Below are 18,304 nucleotides of genomic sequence, written 5' to 3'. Positions count from 1 at the left end.
TCCAGCCCCATAAAAATATTTTTAAAAATCATTTTAAAAAGATGTATTTAAAATGGTTTTCATCTATGTGTGTACACGTGTGTGCAGGGGACAAATGTGTGTACAGATAGATGAGGGGACAACTCCAGGTAGGAAAGAGGACATAGAAGGCATTCCTGAGGTCAGTGATCACAGACACTAAGACAAACCAGTCCTGGGAGTCTTCGTAATTCACTTGAGGGGCTGGGGATTTAGCTCAGTGGTAGAGCGCTTGCCTAGCAAGCACAAGGCCCTGGGTTCGGTCTTCAGCTCCGAAAAAAAAAATTCACTTGGAAGTAGGGAGTTGACTGGATCCCAAAGTCATGGAGAACGTTCATTCCTATCTCTCCTCCCACCTTGTGAGTACTGGGGAATGGACTCCATGAGTCATCTCGTGTAGTCCTATAGCAATCCTTTTAAAAATTATTTATTTTTTTATGTGCACTGGTGTTTTACCTGCATGTGTGTTTGTGTGAGGGTGTCAGATCTTGGAGTTATAGACAGCCGTGAGCTGCCATGTGGATGCTGGGAATTGAACTTGGGTGCTCTGGAAGAACAGCCAGTGCTGTCAACTACTGAAGCCATCTCTCCAGCCTGACCAGTCACTTTTTAATGCAGTGATCAATTCACTCAGTTACCTTAAGCTTAAGACATTTTTAATTTTAAGATGTGAGGGCTTTTTCTTTGTGTGTGCATGTGTGTCTGTGTGTATGAATACATGTGTGTTGCTTGGAATCCAATGTAGGGCCTCAAGCATGCTAGACAGGCATGTACTCTCTGGACTATGTCTCTAGCTCTTTAATTGATACAATGAATGTTCACATAATAACAATAAAATGAGCCAGTGTCATGTGACTAGAAATAAGAATGCAGTAAATTAGCAACTGGAGACCCTAGAGAAAACATTAGAAGTTTTTAGTTTTTAATTTTTTTAAAAAGATTTTTTTTATTTTATGTATGAGTACACAGTCGCTGTCTTCAGACACACCAGAAGAGGGCATCAGATCCCATTACAGATGGCAGTGAGCCACCATGTGGTTGCTGGGAATTGAACTCAGGACCTCTGGAAGAACAGTCAGTGCTCTTAACTTAGGCCATCTCTCCAGCCCTAGTTTTTAAATTTTTGAAACGGTTTTGACATCAGGTGTCATGAATCTCAGGTCTCCAATTCACTATGTCCGAAAGGATAACCTCTGGGTCGCTAGTGACCTTTGGGTGGCTCAGGTGCTGGACCACAGTCATGCCTTTGTTCACAGGGTGTGGGTTTCCCATATACTCTACCAAGTGTGCCTCCACCCAGTAACTACTGAATAACTACTGAAAAAGGGCTTTAGGCCCAGGTGTGGTGGTACTTGCATTTAATCCCAACATGCTTGAGGCAGAGGCAGAGGCAGAGGCAGAGGCAGAGGCAGAGGCAGAGGCAGAGGCAGAGGCAGAGGCAGAGGCAGAGGCAGAGAGGCAGAGGCAGAGGCAGAGGCAGAGGCAGAGGCAGAGGCAGAGGCAGAGGCAGAGAGGCAGAGGCAGAGGCAGAGGCAGAGGCAGAGGCAGAGGCAGAGGCAGAGGCAGAGGCAGAGGCAGAGGCAGAGGCAGAGGCAGAGGCAGAGGCAGAGGCAGAGGCAGAGGCAGAGGCAGAGGCAGAGGCAGAGGCAGAGGCAGAGGCAGAGGCAGAGGCAGAGGCAGAGGCAGAGGCAGAGGCAGGAGGATCTCTGTAAGTATAAGAACGCCTGGTTTATGTATTGAGTTCCAAGATAGTCAGGACTATATAGAGAGACCTTGCCTAGGAAGGAAGGAAGGAAGGAAGGAAGGAAGGAAGGAAGGAAGGGAGGGAAAAACAAAGAAGAAAAGAAGGAAAGAATAAGGCTTTATTTTCTTGTTTATTCTTTCATATATAATCAATCACTCAAGCAAGGAACAGACCAAAAGCCTCACTCCCAGGTCACAGAGGACTCAGAGGGGAACAGGGAAGTGGATTCGGTGACAGATCATGCATTTTTCAAGGACTGAAATAGGAACGAGACACTTTAAAACCCACATGGTTTCCCCAGCATTAAACTCGTATTGGCTTTCCCACAGGGATTAGATTGGGGCCAGTGAGAAGAAATTCAGAGTTCTTAAATGTGTAGAAAACGCTGACAGCATCCCACACTGGAAACGATCCACCCGCACGTCTTCCGGGATATGTTCCTTGCACCTGGAGGTGAGATCTGGCTTCTCATCTCCACCCGCTATCTCAGGCAGACTCTGCTCTACACCGGCTGTCGGTCGCTAACGTGGAGGGAGGGTGAGGTGGTGCTGGCTCTGCGTGGCCACAGAGGAAGCAAATGCTCCGTGTCTTGGGATACATGGTGGGCAGTATCCTCCCCTGTCAGGACTTTGGGGGCCATGGGGAACGTGTCTTGACAGAAGAGACAGCCCCTTCGCTCTACCAGGTAAGTCGTCCTAGACATTATTGAGTAACAGTCATTGTGTTCGTAGGACTGGAGTTTCTGTGGTTTGAGGTGAGTTGAGGGCAAACAGAGCAGACTCTCTGACAAAGCATCCAAAGGCCACTGTCTGGGTCTGCGCAGGATGAGGAGCTGGGCTGTCTGTGTCAGGCAGGTTTCTGCCATGTGCTCAGCATATGGAGAGCGAACCTAGAGCGCTATCTTCAGAGGAACTCCCTGGAGGACTGCCCGCACATGCACTGATAAGGGTTATTCACACAGGGCTGATGCCGTCTGATTCTGATCACGGAGAGGCTGTGGGAGCCTCAGTCGCAGCCTGCCTGCTGCGCGGGGGAGCCCCATAGGCCGTGTGGATTACATCATGAGGCTGTTTGCTAACCCTCATCTTTGACCTCCCAACTCTTTGCTGCTTCCAGCAAATTTTTATCATGTGCAGAAAGAGGTGAATCCCAGAGGAGCCGAGCCTGTTGGGAAACTGACTGGAGAAGCTGTGGTTTCTCCTAGTCTCTTGGTCACAAAACACAAATCCTGTGCACAGAACAGATGGTTTTCTAGAGGCACCGTGAAGGATCTGGGTGTTTAAGGGATTATCCCACCAGCTATGGGCTATGACAGTGCACACTTGTAATCCTAGCAGGAGGCAAACCCAGAAGGCTATAAGTTCAAGACCAGCTTGGGCTATACAGTGGGACCCTGTCTCAAAAAGAACAAACAGGTTATCTTGGGGGTGGGGAGGGTAACTCAGCGATGTAGCAGTTGTGTGGTAAGCACGTGCATCCATGTTTGATCAGAAGCACTACAGAAACAAACAAACAAACAAGCAGCCAACACAAACAAAATGATAAAAATCTATCTTCAAAGATAAATATCTCGCCATCTACCTCTCATTATTGTTTAAATAATTTTTAAAAAATGATTCTTTGTCTAAGATTTATTTGTAATGGTTATTTGTGTGTGTTTGTATGTGTGTTTGTGTTTATGTGGTGGTGTGTATGTGTATGTTTCTGTGTGTGTGTGTAGTTATGTGGTTGTGGTTGTGTGTATATAGTTCTGTGTATATGTGGTTGTGGTTGTATGTGTGTGGTGTGTGTATGTGTGTGTGTCTGTGTGTCTGTTTGCAAAGTGTAAGGTTCGAGTTAACAGCAGTTGTGGGCTACCGTGTGGGTGCCTGAACATGGGTGGTCTGCAGTACATGCTCTCCACCCAGGAGTGCCAGTGGCAGCACAAAACCTGGTCTACAGAACAAGTTTCAGGACAGCAGGGGCTACACAGAGAAACCCTGCCTAAAATAAAAACAAAAACAAAAACAAAAACAAAAAACTGTCCAGTTCAGTTTAACCAACATTTCCAGAGCACGATGCTTCATGGACCCACAGACATTCCAACTTAAATCCCGACTGATCTCTGGGGCGCTGGGGGCACAGGGATCCAGGCATAGGGACCAAAACTGGGAGCTCCTTGTATTGAAGTTGTCATTTTATTTGTACAAATGCCAGGGAGCCCCTTATGAGTCCTCAGCCAGGAAGACTCTGGGACCACACATGCCTGCTGGGGGTCTCCAGAGAAGCCTGAGAAATATCAGTGGGAGGGACACTAACCAGCGAGGTCACCGGACATTTCTCCACAGACAGATATCCAGGAGTTTGGGAGAACATGAGGGAAAGGGGCCAGAAAGTACAGTCTGTCCCACCCTTAAGCAGCACGATGTCCAGGCTACCACCTTCTGCAGAGTAGAGTCCACTCATTCCTTCTCGTTTACTCGCCAGCACAGATGAGCTGAGGGAGGGAGGGAGTGTAATTCACTGTGCACGGCAGCAGACATTGTATTTACTACCAGGAGGAAAGTCTCATTTTATCTGAGGCTCAATCCTGTATTCTGGCTGGGACTCCGGGCTCTGTGGAGAGCGGGGCTTCTTGCCCTTTCTAAGTTACTATTGCTGGAGTAAGTTTTGTTTACAAATTGTAACCAGAGGGGTTGGGGATTTAGCTCAGTGGTAGAGCGCTTGCCTAGGAAGCGCAAGGCCCTGGGTTCGGTCCCCAGCTCCGAAAAAAAGAACCAAAAAAAAAAAAAAAAAAAACCAAAACAAAACAAATTGTAACCAGGATAAACTGCACAGCTGGATCTGAGCTGCACATAGGTATCCCTGAGGTGTGTGCATCAAGTGAAAACAGAAAGATAAACCTCTCTCTCTCTCTCTCTCTCTCTCTCTCTCTCTCTCTGTGTGTGTGTGTGTGTGTGTGTGTGTGTGTGTGTGTGTGTGTGTGTGTGTGTATTAAAACAGTATCTCCAGCCAGGCTGACCTTAAATTCTCTTTGTATTCATGAATAACCTTGACCGACCTCCTGTGCTAAGTGTTAGGATTACTGTCTCGTACCACAACTCCTGGTTTATAGGAACCCACTTGGACATGCTAGCCAAGCACAATACGGGCCCAGCCGTGTAATTTTAATTTAGTACTCCCTTTCTTTACAAGTTTGAGTTGGTTTCCTTTTCCTCTCTCCTCCCAAGCAATCAATGGGGGAGGCCATGTTGGCCTGTGGAAACTGGCTGGCTCAGCGGCTGTCACCTTCAGAGCGAGTGACCCAGTTCATTCGATAGAAAAACAAGTTAGGGATCCACGTGGAGGTGGGTTAATGATTGTTAGCCGGTAAAAATGGCTGACTTATCTCTGCTCGGTGAGAAAGTTCAGGTTGAGGACCTTGAACTGTGCACCTGTTGACCAGGCAGCGGAAACCTGGCTCTCAGGAGTGACTGGACATTTTGTTCACTGTAAAAATACCTGAAGGTATCTTGCCCCATGGCAAACAACTAGGAGCGCTCCTTGCTCTCTCCCTTCCTCCTGCCAGCCCGGGATCTACCTTCTCTCCAAATCAAAAAACAATCCTTCCTGAGTCTCCCCCTCCCCCCTAAAAGTGGCTGTTTTTGCCAGCACAACCAGTTCCCTTAGGGACAGATGGCAGACTCTTTTCTCATTCCCAACACAACTTTTGGTGATGCCAAACCTTCCAGTGTTAAGGGAACATTCCTTCTGTCAAATTTGGTCCTTCCTGCTAGCCCTCGGGTTGGTGGCACACCAACTGCTTTTCCCATTCTGACCATGTAATGCCCTCTGAAAGTGTCTTCCGTGAGAAAGTGCCTAATCTATTTCTTTTAGAACCCAGGGCCTTGGGCATACGCAGCAAGTCCTCTGCCCCAGAGCTAAAGGGAAAGATAAGAGCTCAATTTTGAAAACTGAGGTAGTGTCCGCTGGGTACAATGACCTGTATGTACTTCTAGTGCCAGCTATTCAGGAGACCGAGGCAGGTGGATTGCCTAAGCTCAGGTAGTTCAGGGCCAGCCGGGGTAACAAAGCAAGACCCTGTTTAATTGTGAAATTGTGAAAACTGTGCGCCCCCCCACAAAAAAAAAGGGGGCTGGGGATTTAGCTCAGTGGTAGAGCGCTTACCTAGGAAGCGCAAGGCCCTGGGATCGGTCCCCATCTCCAAAAAAAAGAACCAGAAAAAAAAAAAAAAAAAAAAAAAAAAAACCAACCCTAATGATTCATTCAGGGTGAGATGACTCAAAAGGTAAAGGCGACTGCTGCCAAGCCTGAGGACCTGAGTTCAATCCCCAGGACCCACAGGGTGGAAGGAGAGATCGTGACTATGCAAGTTGTTCTCCGACCTTCCCACACATGCCCACACGTATTCACAATCAATAGACAAATTCACAGGCAGTGGTGTCACGTGCCTTTCGGTCCCAACCCTTGAGAGGCAGAGGCAGGTGGATCTCTGAGTTCAAGGCCAGCCTGGTCTACAGAGCAAGCTCCAGGTACCCCTGTCTTATGGTGCAGGCTATCCTCCTCTTTTCTAGCTGGAACCATTAGGAGATGAGTAGTCTCGGAGAACTTTAACACCCCCACCACCCTGAGAGTTCACAGATGCTAAGACAGGAAGAGGTGAGGTCCTGAGTTGTTATGAAAACAAACGCTGAGGTTAGGGAGGCCCTGTGAAGTGAGCGCCTGGTGTACACCTATTTTTAGATATGAAAAACACAGCAGGGCTCAGCTAGGAAGTAAACAAGCAGCAAGTGAGTCCTCAGTCTCCACCGTGCGTGGTGTGGATGGAGGGGGGGAAGCAGGGCCAGGAGGGTCTAACCTGCTTCCCTTCTGAAAGGGCAGACTGGAAAAGGGCCTCCCTTTTGTCTCCCCCAACCCCATTTTAAACATCGTGGGGCTGGGATGCACTTAGCTACCTTTTAGCTCCATGACAAAGCCTTGGAGCACAAGGCCCGCCTTGGGAGCAGGGGACTGAGTGACATTTGAAGCACTTTCCCTTTGAAAGGTTTGGAACGGAAAGAGGTCACAAGAATCCAGGGGAGCTCTCCAACCAGAAACCCAGAGGCAAGAACCTTCCTGCTCTGCTCACCTTGAACCCCAAGTGACCTTGACTTCATCTGCTCCAAGGGAAGTCGACTGTGACCTTTTTGTTGTCAGATCTCACTGACCTCCAAGCATCGGCTTCTTCCTTAATCGCCTAGCCACACGGACGAGGCTGACATCCTGTTTGCTGTGTTCAAGGATGCGCCACTGATCTCCACAGTCTGCCTCTGTAGCCTGTGTGTATTAAGCCTCTCGGAAGACACTGCCCAGATATCCCACACATCCCCCACACCACAGGTTCCTTCCAGATCTGATTTTCCTGCAGCCTTCCCTACTTCGGAAGGGAGACCTTTCTTCATCGCCCTCCCGTGAATACTGAGCTTGACATTCTTTTTTTTTTTTCTTTTCTTTTTTTTTTTTTTTTCTTTTTTCAGAGCTGGGGACCGAACCCAGGGCCTTGTGCTGAGCTTGACATTCTTGTCTTCATCTTCCACATCTCCTCATGACCTCTTGCACTCCCTATCGTCCTTCATTTTATTTATTGTATCTTGGGGTGGGTAGCACAGGCATGTGTATGCACATAGGTGTGCGAGTGTGCACCAGCCCATGCATGTGCATGTGGAAGCCAGAGGTCAAAGGTCAATGTCAGGCGTCTTCTACTTCTCTCCGCCTTATTTTACATTTTAAAAGATTTTTTTTAAATTTATATTCGTTTATGTGCTTGAGTGTTTTGCCTGCTGGTATGTATGTGTACAATTGGGTGTGCCTGGTGCCCACAGGGGTCAGAAGAGAGCATTGGATCCCCTGGAGCTGGAATTATAGATGGTCGAGAGCTGTCATATGGGCGCTGGGAATAGAACCTGGGTCCTCTGCAAGAGCACCAAGGGCTCTCAAGTTCTTTCTAGCCCCCTCCCCCCACACACACACCTTGTTTTTGTGGTTTTTTTTTCCCCCTCAGGGGAGAGCACGAACGCAGTCCCCCACAACCACAAATTATGCAGTTGAGTTTCCCGCATTTGGGGAAATCGCAGGGATCAGCACATCCGGAGTGCAATGGATAAGCCTCACCCTGGGAAAACCACCTTCGTGATCATGGTATCTCCCCTGCCAGGTAAGTATAACACACCTTGTTTTTTGAGACAGGTTTTTTTTGTTTTGTTTTTTGTTTTTTGTTTTTGTTTTCTTTTTTCTTTTTTTTGGAGCTGGGGTTGAGACAGGTTTTTACCGAATGCTATACTTGCCAGTTAGGCTGCACTGGCTCATGGACGGTTCCCAGCATCCACCTGTAGTCATTCTGGGCTTGAGTGCTGGGATCACAGCAATCTCAGCTTGGATGGATGCTGGAGACTGGGTCTGGGTCTCCCGTACTCACGCTTGCACAATCCTTCTACCCAGACCCCTAGTTCCTTCACCGCCTTCTGAGTGTCCACTCGCCTCTCATGCCCCACCCCAAGCCATCCACCTGGTAACAAGACAGGCCTTTTATAAAGTAGCTCTCTCTTTCTACTCCAGAGCCGTTCAGTGACTCCGTGGCCAGCAGAGGGAAGCTCAAGGTCAAGTCTACACAGTGTCAGATCCCAGGTTATCTTTTCAGTCTTGTTCCCTAATGGCCTCTCCTCCGGGTCCCTGCACCCCATAGACACCTGATGTTCCCTAGCTCTCCTCCTCTTTCCACCGGGACTGTCACTTCCTTCTGCTGCACATGTCCTGATTCCAACGACATTCAATGTCAGACTACATAAGCCGTCTCAACATAGTGACCCTCACCTCTGACCTCTGACTAAAGGAGCTGACCCAAACCCCCATAGCACTTAACTGGTCCTAGTCTCTTGGCATGGATCACACTGAAGCCTGCACTGAAGTTGTTCTGTTTATGACTCGAGTCTTTTCCTTCTACGCTGAGCCTTGAGGGCCAAGACAGCATCTCTTTTTGTCTCTAAAATTGAGCTCTGCTCACCTATCAGCTGCTTAGTGTGAGTGTGGATGGGATGGGGGAGAGCGTGTTCTTAGCCCTGGCCTTGGCCCCTTCGCCTTTGACAGTGCCTCGCTTCTTATCAGGACATGAAGTCACATCTTTTTCCTTTGAATCTGAGTCTAGTCTTGTGACTTGCCTGGGCTAATGGGATGTTAGCAATAGGGAGGCAGGAGGCCGGGGAGATGGCTTAGTTGTAAAATGATTGTTGGGCAAGTAAGTGTGGGGTCATGACCTCTGAATCTTAGCACTCTTGTAAAAAGACAGCCATATGGTATGCGTCTGTAACTCCAGAGCTGGGGCAGAGCCAGGGACAGGAAGCCAATTAATAAAGTCCAATTTCAGTGAGAGACCCCATCTCAAAAATAAAACCAGCTAGCTGGTTCACTGGGTTAAAGTGCTTGTTGACAAACCCAAGACCTGAGTTTGACCTCTGGAACCCACATGTTGGAAGGAGATAAACAACTGCCACAAAATTACCCCTGACTTCCACATGCACACAGTGGCATGTGTCCGGCACCCCACCCCCATCCCCTGTGCAAAACAAACAAATGTAAAAAAAATGTAGAGAGTAATGGAGGAAGACACTGGTCATCTGGCCTCCACGGGCAAGTGCATGTATATATGTATAACACACACATCATACTGCATACACATGTATACACACGTACACATATGTACACACATGCACACACATACACACACATGTACACACATGTACACCCACACACACATGCCCGCACATGCACGCACATGCGCATACACGCACACACACACACATCTCATATACACACATGCATACTACTGAGTTGATCCAGGAAAAGACCTAGAAAACATTTTCTCACTACAGCTTCCTCCCTTTGGGCTGTGGTTTGGGCTCCTAGACCACAGTGGCAAGCCTACAAGAGACATGTTGCTACAACCGCAGCCCTAGACAATAAATAAATAAAGCTACTTTGTACAACACAGATCCTGTCCACTAGCCAGATAGCCAGCTGCAGCCTTGCCAGGAGAATCCAGGAGGAAGAACTGCCTGGCTGAGCTTAGCCCAGGCTGCCCACCCTCCGTGGGCAAGGTAAATTGGTATGTTGTTCTGAGACATGAGGTTTTTAAAATGATTACTTCCACACTTACTGAAATAGCTTATAGCCAGGTAGTGGTGGCCCCACATCTTTAATTTCAGCACTTGGAAGGCAGAGGGAGGTGGATCTCTTTGGTTGGGAGGCCAGCCTGGTCTACAGAATGAGTTCCAATACAGCCAGGTCTACACAGAGAAACTCTGCCTTGAAAAACCAAAAAGAGGGGGGGAAAGTATAAATTCTGTTATTAAAAATGTTAAATAAAGGGCTGGAGAGATGACTCAGTGGTTAAGAGCACTGACTACTCTTCCAGAGGTCCTGAGTTCAATTCCCAGCAACCACAAGGTGGCTCACAACCATCTGTAATGGGATCTGATGCCCTCTTCTGGTGTGTCTGAAGACAGCTACAGTGTGCTCATATACATGAAATAAATAAATAAACCTTTTTTTAAAATTAGCTTAAGGGGTTGAGGATTTGGCCCAGTGGTAGAATGCTTGCCTAGCAAGTGCAAGGCCCTGGGTTCGGTTCCCAGCTCCAAAAAAAAAAAAAAATTAGCTTAAAATTTACTTAATTCTCTTTTAAAAAAAATGGATATATATATACAATATATATATATATTACTTATTTTGTGTATCTGAGTATGTTGCAGCTGTCCTCAGACACACCAGAAGAGGACATCAGATCCCATTACAGATGGTTGTGAGCCACCATGTGGTGACTGGGAATTGAACTCAGGACCTCTGGAAGAGCAGCCAGTGCTGAGCCATCTCTCCACCCCCTTCATTCTCATAAAAACCCTGAAGCAGGTTTTCTTACTCTTCCTACTGCTCAGTGATAGAATTGAGGCACTGGGGATGTTTAGTAACTTGGAACTACTTAGGTGTCCAATGGACTGGATCAAATCCCAGCAGTGTCATCCCAGAGGCAGCCTAACCACTAACGTAAACCACCGAGCCCCATTGCTTCTGCTTATCTAGGGCATGAAAACAGCAACACACTGAACTGCTGCCTCCGAACCATTCCCTCCCTCCCCTCAGAGGTTCCAGGAGATAGAAGAGAAAACCCTGTGGCCCAATTTCTCAGTCCCTGCCCCTACTCTGTGGCCTGTGGGATTGATCTCCAAGTTCTGGGTTCCTTCTGAGCCGGGGAATTGCTTTTCTGACTTGCTCATATCCACCCTCCCAGAATCCTTTGTCCTCAGTTCCTTCCTGCAACCTTTGCTGGACAGGAGTTTAGGTAATGGCAGTGTCCCCTGGAAAGGAAGTGTTTGGGCCTGCCATGTCAGTATTGCCCTTTGGCCTTGTGTCCTGTCCCAGGCTGACAGTGCAAAGAGTGGGTCATTCACCTGGGCTCTTTGGACTTCCACTCTTTTTGAGGGAGTCCTAGCAGAAGATAGATGTGAAATGGCTTTTAAGTTTTAAGACAAAGAAGTGATGTGACTAATAATAATGATGACGATGACTGCCTGTTTCAATTTCAATAGAGACTCATTTGAGCTTCTGTATGGGTGCAATGCCAGGCTGGCCACCAGCCCCAAGACCAAAACCTCTAACTCTTCTGTGTGATGTGTGTGTGTGTGTTTGTGTGTGTGTGTGTGTGTGTGTGTGTATGCATGTGTGCGCAAGTCTCTCTCTCCCTCTCTTTCTGTGTGTGTGTGTGTGTGTGTGTAGATCAGAGACTACCTTATGCACCATCTATCTTGCTTTTAAATTAATTAGTTATTAATTTAATTAATTATTAATCTAATCATTAATTAACAAATCTTGTTTTTTCAAGACAGAGTTGGCTGGCCTGGAACTCTGAACTGCACAGAGAAACCCTATTTCGAAAAACCCAGAAACCAAAACCAAATAAATAAAAGTACTTGCCGCTCTTAGCAGAGGAATTCAAGAGTTTGATTCCCAGAACCTACGTGGCAGCTCACAACTGCTTGCTAAGGAGATCTAAGGCTGCATAAGACACTTCAAGGGCAAGTTCTCAGCACAAAGGAGATTTATTTTGAGGGACAAAGGGCAGGGAATGAGACAAAGACAGGAGACAGAGGATGAGGGAAAGGGAAAAGGACCAATGTGGAGGGAGAAAAAGGGCAAGGGGCAGGGGCCAGGATATTTGCCTCAGGGACAAAGGATTGCTTCTGGATAGAGAGGAGACAGAACTGGGCTGTAGGCAAATGGAGGTCTAAATAAAGGTAAAGGGGGAAACCTGTGTTAAGATGAGGTGTTTACGTTTGATTGGGCCTGTTAATTAGGTGAGCCAAAGGAGCTTTTGATGGATGGACTTCAATACTTTGATAGCTGGACCTTGGTAGTCAGTCTCCAGAGGAGGAAGTGACCAAAAGGGAGTCGATCGGAGGAGGCTGGCTTTAGGAGTGATATCTAATGATTTTTGGCAAGGCAGAGGGTATGGCGGAAGGACAAGCATGCTTGTGTGCTTGAGCCCCTTCAGTTTGTAACCCCTATTCTAGGAGATCAGACGCCCTCTTCTGGCCTCTGTAGCTGATACACGCATGTGGCACACTTACATGCAGGGAAAACATTCACACACATAAAATGAAAATAAACATCTCTTTTAAAAATAAGTGAATTAGATGCCACTGTGACCCTTCTTCTTGTGTAGATCCTGGGGACAGAACTCAGGTCCTTATGCCTGCGGAGCAAGCATTTCCTCAGCCTGAGGAATTCTAGTTCCATGCTTTGTAAGCAGGGGACACAGGTAGGCAGTTCAGTTTATGAACCTCCACTGTAATGTTCAGAACGACACAGGCAGGAGTTAGGGAGAGCTGGCAGCCGTGTGCTTGGAAGAAAGTGGCAGGAGTGAACAATGTTTGAGTTGAGTTTTACTGGGTGAGGAAGGTGTCATAGAGTAGGGGTGCACTTGGGCAGAGGTGAGTTACATGCTTTGTAAAGGCATGAGGTCTAGGATGTGCTGAGTCAGGACATCAGGCTTCCTGACTGGAGAGTAAGGGACCGATGCCCCCATGTGTGGGAAGCACTGAAGATTTAAAGGAACAGTTGGCCAAGGAAAGATTGTAGGAGGAAAGGAAGGTAGGAATTCACTTACATTATACCTGCCTCTGGGGCTGGGATGTAGCGTAGGTAGCAAAATGCTTGGCTAGTGTGCACGAAACTGTGGATTTAGTCCCCAGGATCTCATAGACCAGACGTGGTGGTGTATGCTTGCACCCAGCTCTGGGGGGCGCAGTAGTAGCAGTAGGCTCAGAAGTTCAAGGTTGCTCGAAGCTACCTAGTGAATGGGAGGCCGCCTGGACTGCACGAGACCTCAAATTAAAACCTGAAAAATGAATCGGAAAGTTAGGTGTGAGAACTGTGCCTGGGCTTGCATGTCAGCATAGGTCCCTTGATGTCTGCTAGCATAGTTCAACTATTTCTGGATGAAATCACTTCAGTTCAAAGGAAGCCCTGGGTTGCAATCTGAATCCATCTGTGCATCTAGGATTGTCTTTTAGAGAGAATCTGGATTGGCCGGAAGTGACACCTGAAGGCCAGTTTGTTTATTCACCGAAACCAACGGACCTAACACACTGATCACAAGAAACAGGTTTGGGGGTTGGGGATTTAGCTCAGCGGTAGAGCGCTTGCCTAGCAAACACAAGGCCCTGGGTTTGGTCCTCAGCTCTGGAAAGAAAAAAAAAAGAAAAAGAAAAAAAAGAAAGAAAGAAAGAAAAAATAGAAAAAAAGAATAAAGAAACGGTTTATTTCCAAGAGAGAAGCAAGGCCTAGGACCAGCATTTAGCAGAGTACTCCCTGCCCAAGACTGAGTCAACCCCTGGAACCAGCATAAAAGTAGGAGAGAATCAACTCCATGGAGTTTTCCTCTGACTCCCACAAGTACATATATGCACTCTGAATGCTTGCTCACACGTTCACACTTGGTGGTTTAAATGTGCTCTTCCCCATATTCTCAGCCATTTAAACACTTGGTGCTGCTGTTATGAAAGGTTTAGGAGGAGTTATCATTGTTATGGAGGAGTGTATCATTGTGAACAGGCTTTGGGGTTTTAAAAACCATGCGCCCCTCCTGGTTTGCTCTGTCTGCTTCCTGCTTAGGGATCCAAACGTGGACTGCTTCTGCTCCAGCTGCTGTGCCTGCCTACTGCAGCCCTCCCCCGGTTCCTGTGTCTCTTCTGTCTCCTGTTTTTTTACTCCATTCTTCATTGTGACTGTTGTCAATGTACGAGACTGGGGTGTCTCTGTCAGTACAGTGCTTGTGGAGCACACACAGGGCCCTGGTTTCATCTCCAGCCTGATATAGATCAGGCATGGTGGTGCATGTCTGTAATCCAGCACACAGAAGACAGGCAGACAGATTTTGGATTACAAACACCCGTGAGAGTACAATCTAAATTCTACCAGGAATGTTTTCCTAGTGAGGCTGCCACGAATCTTCTCTTACCATCTACCCAGCAAACATAACTCATTTCTCCACCACACATCTGATAGCCTTTAGTTTGAGCAGCTCAAGATCCATAAATCAGGATATGTCCCTTCCTTCCACAGGAGGAAAAACAGTGTGAGGACCTTTTTACAGTCCACCTCTCCAAGCCTTGTGATCACCCACCACTCATCTCCCCCAGACAGAGGCTTTCTCTATGGAGCTGTTCTGGGGAGCAGCTCAGCAGCAAAACTCACCAGTGACCCCACTGACTGCTATGGTTGCTGCCAGGCACAGGGGATATTAAGTTTAACATCTCTTTCCTTTTTTTTTTTTTTTGGCGCTGAGGACAGAGCCCAGGCCTTGCGCTTGCTACGCAAGCGCTCTACCACTGAGCTAAATCCCCAACCCCTCTGTTTTTGTTTTTGCCTGCACGAATGTATGTGCGCACTACAAGTATGCAGTTTCTAAAGAGGCCAGAAGAGGGCGCCAAATCCACTGGAACTAGAGTTCCATGTAGGTGCTCGGAACTAAACCACCGTCCTGTAGCAACAGCCCTAAGTGCTCTTATCCACTGAACCATCTCTCCCATCTCTCCACCCCTGACATCACCTACCTTTGTGGTTCAGGATGGCCTGGTACTTAGTACAAAATTCAGGTGAGTCTCAAACTTACAATTTCCTACCTCAGGGCTCCAAATACTGAGATGCCAAGTGTAACCATAACATCTGAATACCTCATCTAATTTTACCATTCATTTATTATAAGAGTGTGTGTGTGTGTGTGTGTGTGTGTGTGTGTGTGTGTGTGTGTGTGTGTGTCATCTGCCAGCAAAGCCCTGCATCTTCTGAAGTCTCTTGGGTCCTTTCCACCCTCTGTCCCTGGATCTCAAATTTAGCTCTACCACCCCTGTCAACTGGACAACCACATCCTGGGCAGAGGGGCTGAGGGTTCCAGAGATGGGACCTGATTTCCTCACATCCTGGGGGTGGGGGAGGGTGGGAGAGGGTGGGGGAGAAGGGCTCTTCATTTTTGACCTGGTAGCATGTCTAGGAAAAGATGTCGAGGGGACCTTAAACATAACGTGTCTCACTGGTACAGAATGGGAGACTGTTCTAGTTAGAGACAAGAGGTCAACCTAATGGCTGTAAAGTGAGAGGAGCAGGGCAGGAGAGGCCAGAAGACATAGGATCATGGGAAGCCTTCATGGATGCTTGTTTCTGGAGAATGAGTGTAAAAGTAACTTTTAAAATAGCCAGATGTAAATGTTGAGGCTTACTGCTCACCCTTTACTAGCTTTCTGAACTCTGGCTGGTTGGTTCAACTCAGCTGTTCCGGCTCAAACTCTTCTCCAAGCTGACTGATTCAGTCTGGCTTCTCTCAGCTTTTCACTGAATTACGTGCTTGGCCTCAACCTAACTCTGACAACCTGTTCTATTCTTCTGGTTCCTTCTTATTCTCTGACTTCAACTGTCTCTGCTGACCTGCACTGACTGAACAGAACTCATGAATGAACTGCACTGACTGAACAGAACTCATGAATGAACTGCACTGACTGAACTGAACTCATGAATGAACTGCACTGACTGAACAGAACTCATGAACGAACTGCACTGACTGAACAGAACTCATGAATGAACTGCACTGACTGAACAGAACTCATGAATGAACTGCACTGACTGAACTGATTCCCAACTCACTCTCCCCATGCTGTTCTTTTCTTTTTCTTTTTCTTTTTCTTTTTTTTTTTTCTTCTTTTCGGAACTGGGGACCGAACCCAGGGCCTTGCGGTTGCTAGGCAAGCGCTCTACCACTGAGCTAAATCCCCAACCCCTCCCCGTGCTGTTCTTGAATATCTTCTCCTTCCTCTTGTTTTTGTTTTGTTTTGTTTAGAATTATTTATTTATTTTATGTATGTGAGTACACTGTAGCTGTCTTCAGACACACCAGAAGAGGGCATCGGATCCCATTACAGATGGTTGTGAGCCACCATGTGGTTGCTGGGAGCTGAACTCAGGACCTCTGGATGAGTAGTCAGTGCTCTTAACCACTGAGCCATCTCTCCAGCCCCCCCCACCCCGGTTCTTTTAAATAGCTTCTCTTTCCTCTACTATTTTTATGAGAGCTGGGTGTATCCTATCTCTGATTTCTTCTGTCAAATCTTTCTGATTTGTCATTTTGTCTGCCTCTCAATTAGACATCTTTCAAACATGGCTATTCCTCCTATAACTAAATTTACCTCAAAGATGTGCACTAAGGACGTGTCTATATCTTAGCCAGAGGGATTACAGGTGTATGCTGTGTCTGCATTTCTGCAGGATCACATGGTCTTTGGATGTGATCCCTTGCCAGAGCAGCCACATTGCTGGATTAAAATTCTTCTACAGATAAGGCCTCCCAGAAGCCTATGTCTCTAGCTGGACTTTAGGAAATTTGATGGCAGATCCTCTCCCTTCTTCTTGAGAGCTGTGGGTATGAGCTCCTTTCAAGGCGGTGAGAAACAGAAACTTCAAATGGGATGAGATTTCCACACAGTCCCCCTCTCTCTCCACAGAGTAGCCCTCCCTGTTCTCTAGGATGCTGAGACTGGTTTCTGTCTTCCTCACCTGACTTCTGCAGCAGCTATCTGGGGCAGAGGGTAGGGGGCAGGACGGTATGATAAATATTGTTAATTGAAAATACATTTTTCGGGGTTGGGGATTTAGCTCAGTGGTAGAGCGCTTGCCTAGCAAGCGGAAGACCGTGGGTTCGGTCCCCAGCTCTGAAAAAAAGAAAAAAAAAATACATTTTTCGAACATTCTGGTGAGCATTTGGCAAACAAACAAATCATTTGATAAATGATTTAAAAACATGGCTGAGGGTGTGGCACCGCATTTGTTAGTGCGGCGTTTGCCTAGCATGATCGAAACTCGGGTTCCATCCCCAACATCACAGAAAGCCAGCCAGCACGGTGGTGCACGCCTGTATCCCCAGCCCTCAGGAGAATGAGGTGTTCCGAGCTATCCCCTGCTACATAGAGTACTCAAGGGAACACTGAGCTACAAAATACTTGGTCTTGGTTAAAAAACAAAAACAAAAACAAAAACAAAAAAACCCAAAATGTACTAGACAGGAAGAGTGTGCGAGACAGATTCTGTCATCTCTGATGAACAGTCCTTTGACTCCTCTTGTTTCTCCTTTCAGGGAGGTCCGGAGTGGGTATGGAAGAGAGATGTGGTGAGAGGACTGGAGTCTTGGAGAAGAGAGGGTAAGGTTGGGAGGGGTGGGCGAAGACGCTGGAGTGCTTCCCTAACACCGGAAGAGCAGCTCACTGGGGAATTCCATGGGACTCCCAAGTAAAGACTGAATGTGTGTGCCCATTCCCTGGCGGATGAGGAACTCTGCCTTCTTCCCACCCACCCAAAGCTTGGAGAAGGGCCAGCTTCAGGGAGGAGCCTGTAGCCCCGCCCCTCCTCACCATGTCATCATCAAGGCTTCAGAAAGGGGCCTTCTCGGTGTCATCTAGAACAGGGGCAGCTCACATTCTTTTACCAGAGACCTCTCTTCAGGTGTGAATATAAAACATGGAAAGACGAGTTTATTCCTGAGCCAAATGTGCGCGACCCTGGCCCCGGAACACATATTGCCTCAAGTAGCCTATCCGAACTCGGAAACCATTTCATGGAGTTTCAAACCTAAGGAAAGTCATAAGCCAGGATATTTTCTAATACATCGGTGGAAGTCTCAGGTTAGGGGGATTCAGCAAAGTGAGGAGATCTCTGGTATAGGTTTCAGATGTTTTACCGCGATATTGTTCTTAGCTTTTGAGTAGTTTGTTGTCAGTGGTTTGCTAAGAGAGTTTGCTTGTTTGTCTCGTTGACTTTTGTTTTGAGACAGGGTCTCATATATCCCAGGCTGGTATTGCATTCACTGTGTGATGGAGAATGACCTTGAACTCCTGAAGCTCTTGCTTCTACCCTTCAAGTGCTGGGATTACTGGATGGAGCAACCATACTATGATTCAAAAGGTTTTACCTCATAGTTGCAAAGATGTTAGG

General features: G+C 47.3%; 1 long non-coding RNA gene and 1 other non-coding gene across 2 annotated transcripts; one reads left to right on the top strand and one right to left on the bottom strand.

The window, feature by feature from the left end:
- The first annotated feature begins 6,384 nt into the window (after window positions 1–6,384).
- LOC134480877 (uncharacterized) lies at window positions 6,385–11,751 on the top strand. Its single transcript, XR_010055812.1, has 2 exons — window positions 6,385–7,934; window positions 11,652–11,751. It is a non-coding gene; the product is annotated as an uncharacterized LOC134480877 (long non-coding RNA).
- Window positions 7,779–7,942, bottom strand: LOC120095407 (U1 spliceosomal RNA). Its single transcript, XR_005490881.1, has one exon. It is a non-coding gene; the product is annotated as a U1 spliceosomal RNA (small nuclear RNA).
- Window positions 11,752–18,304: the final 6,553 nt, after the last annotated feature.

The sequence above is a fragment of the Rattus norvegicus genome, chromosome 10 (genome assembly GCF_036323735.1).
Source record: "Rattus norvegicus strain BN/NHsdMcwi chromosome 10, GRCr8, whole genome shotgun sequence".
NCBI lineage: Eukaryota > Metazoa > Chordata > Mammalia > Rodentia > Muridae > Rattus > Rattus norvegicus.
The sequence above is the reverse complement of the archived record's forward strand: the minus strand, read 5'-3'. Positions and strand labels throughout refer to the sequence as shown.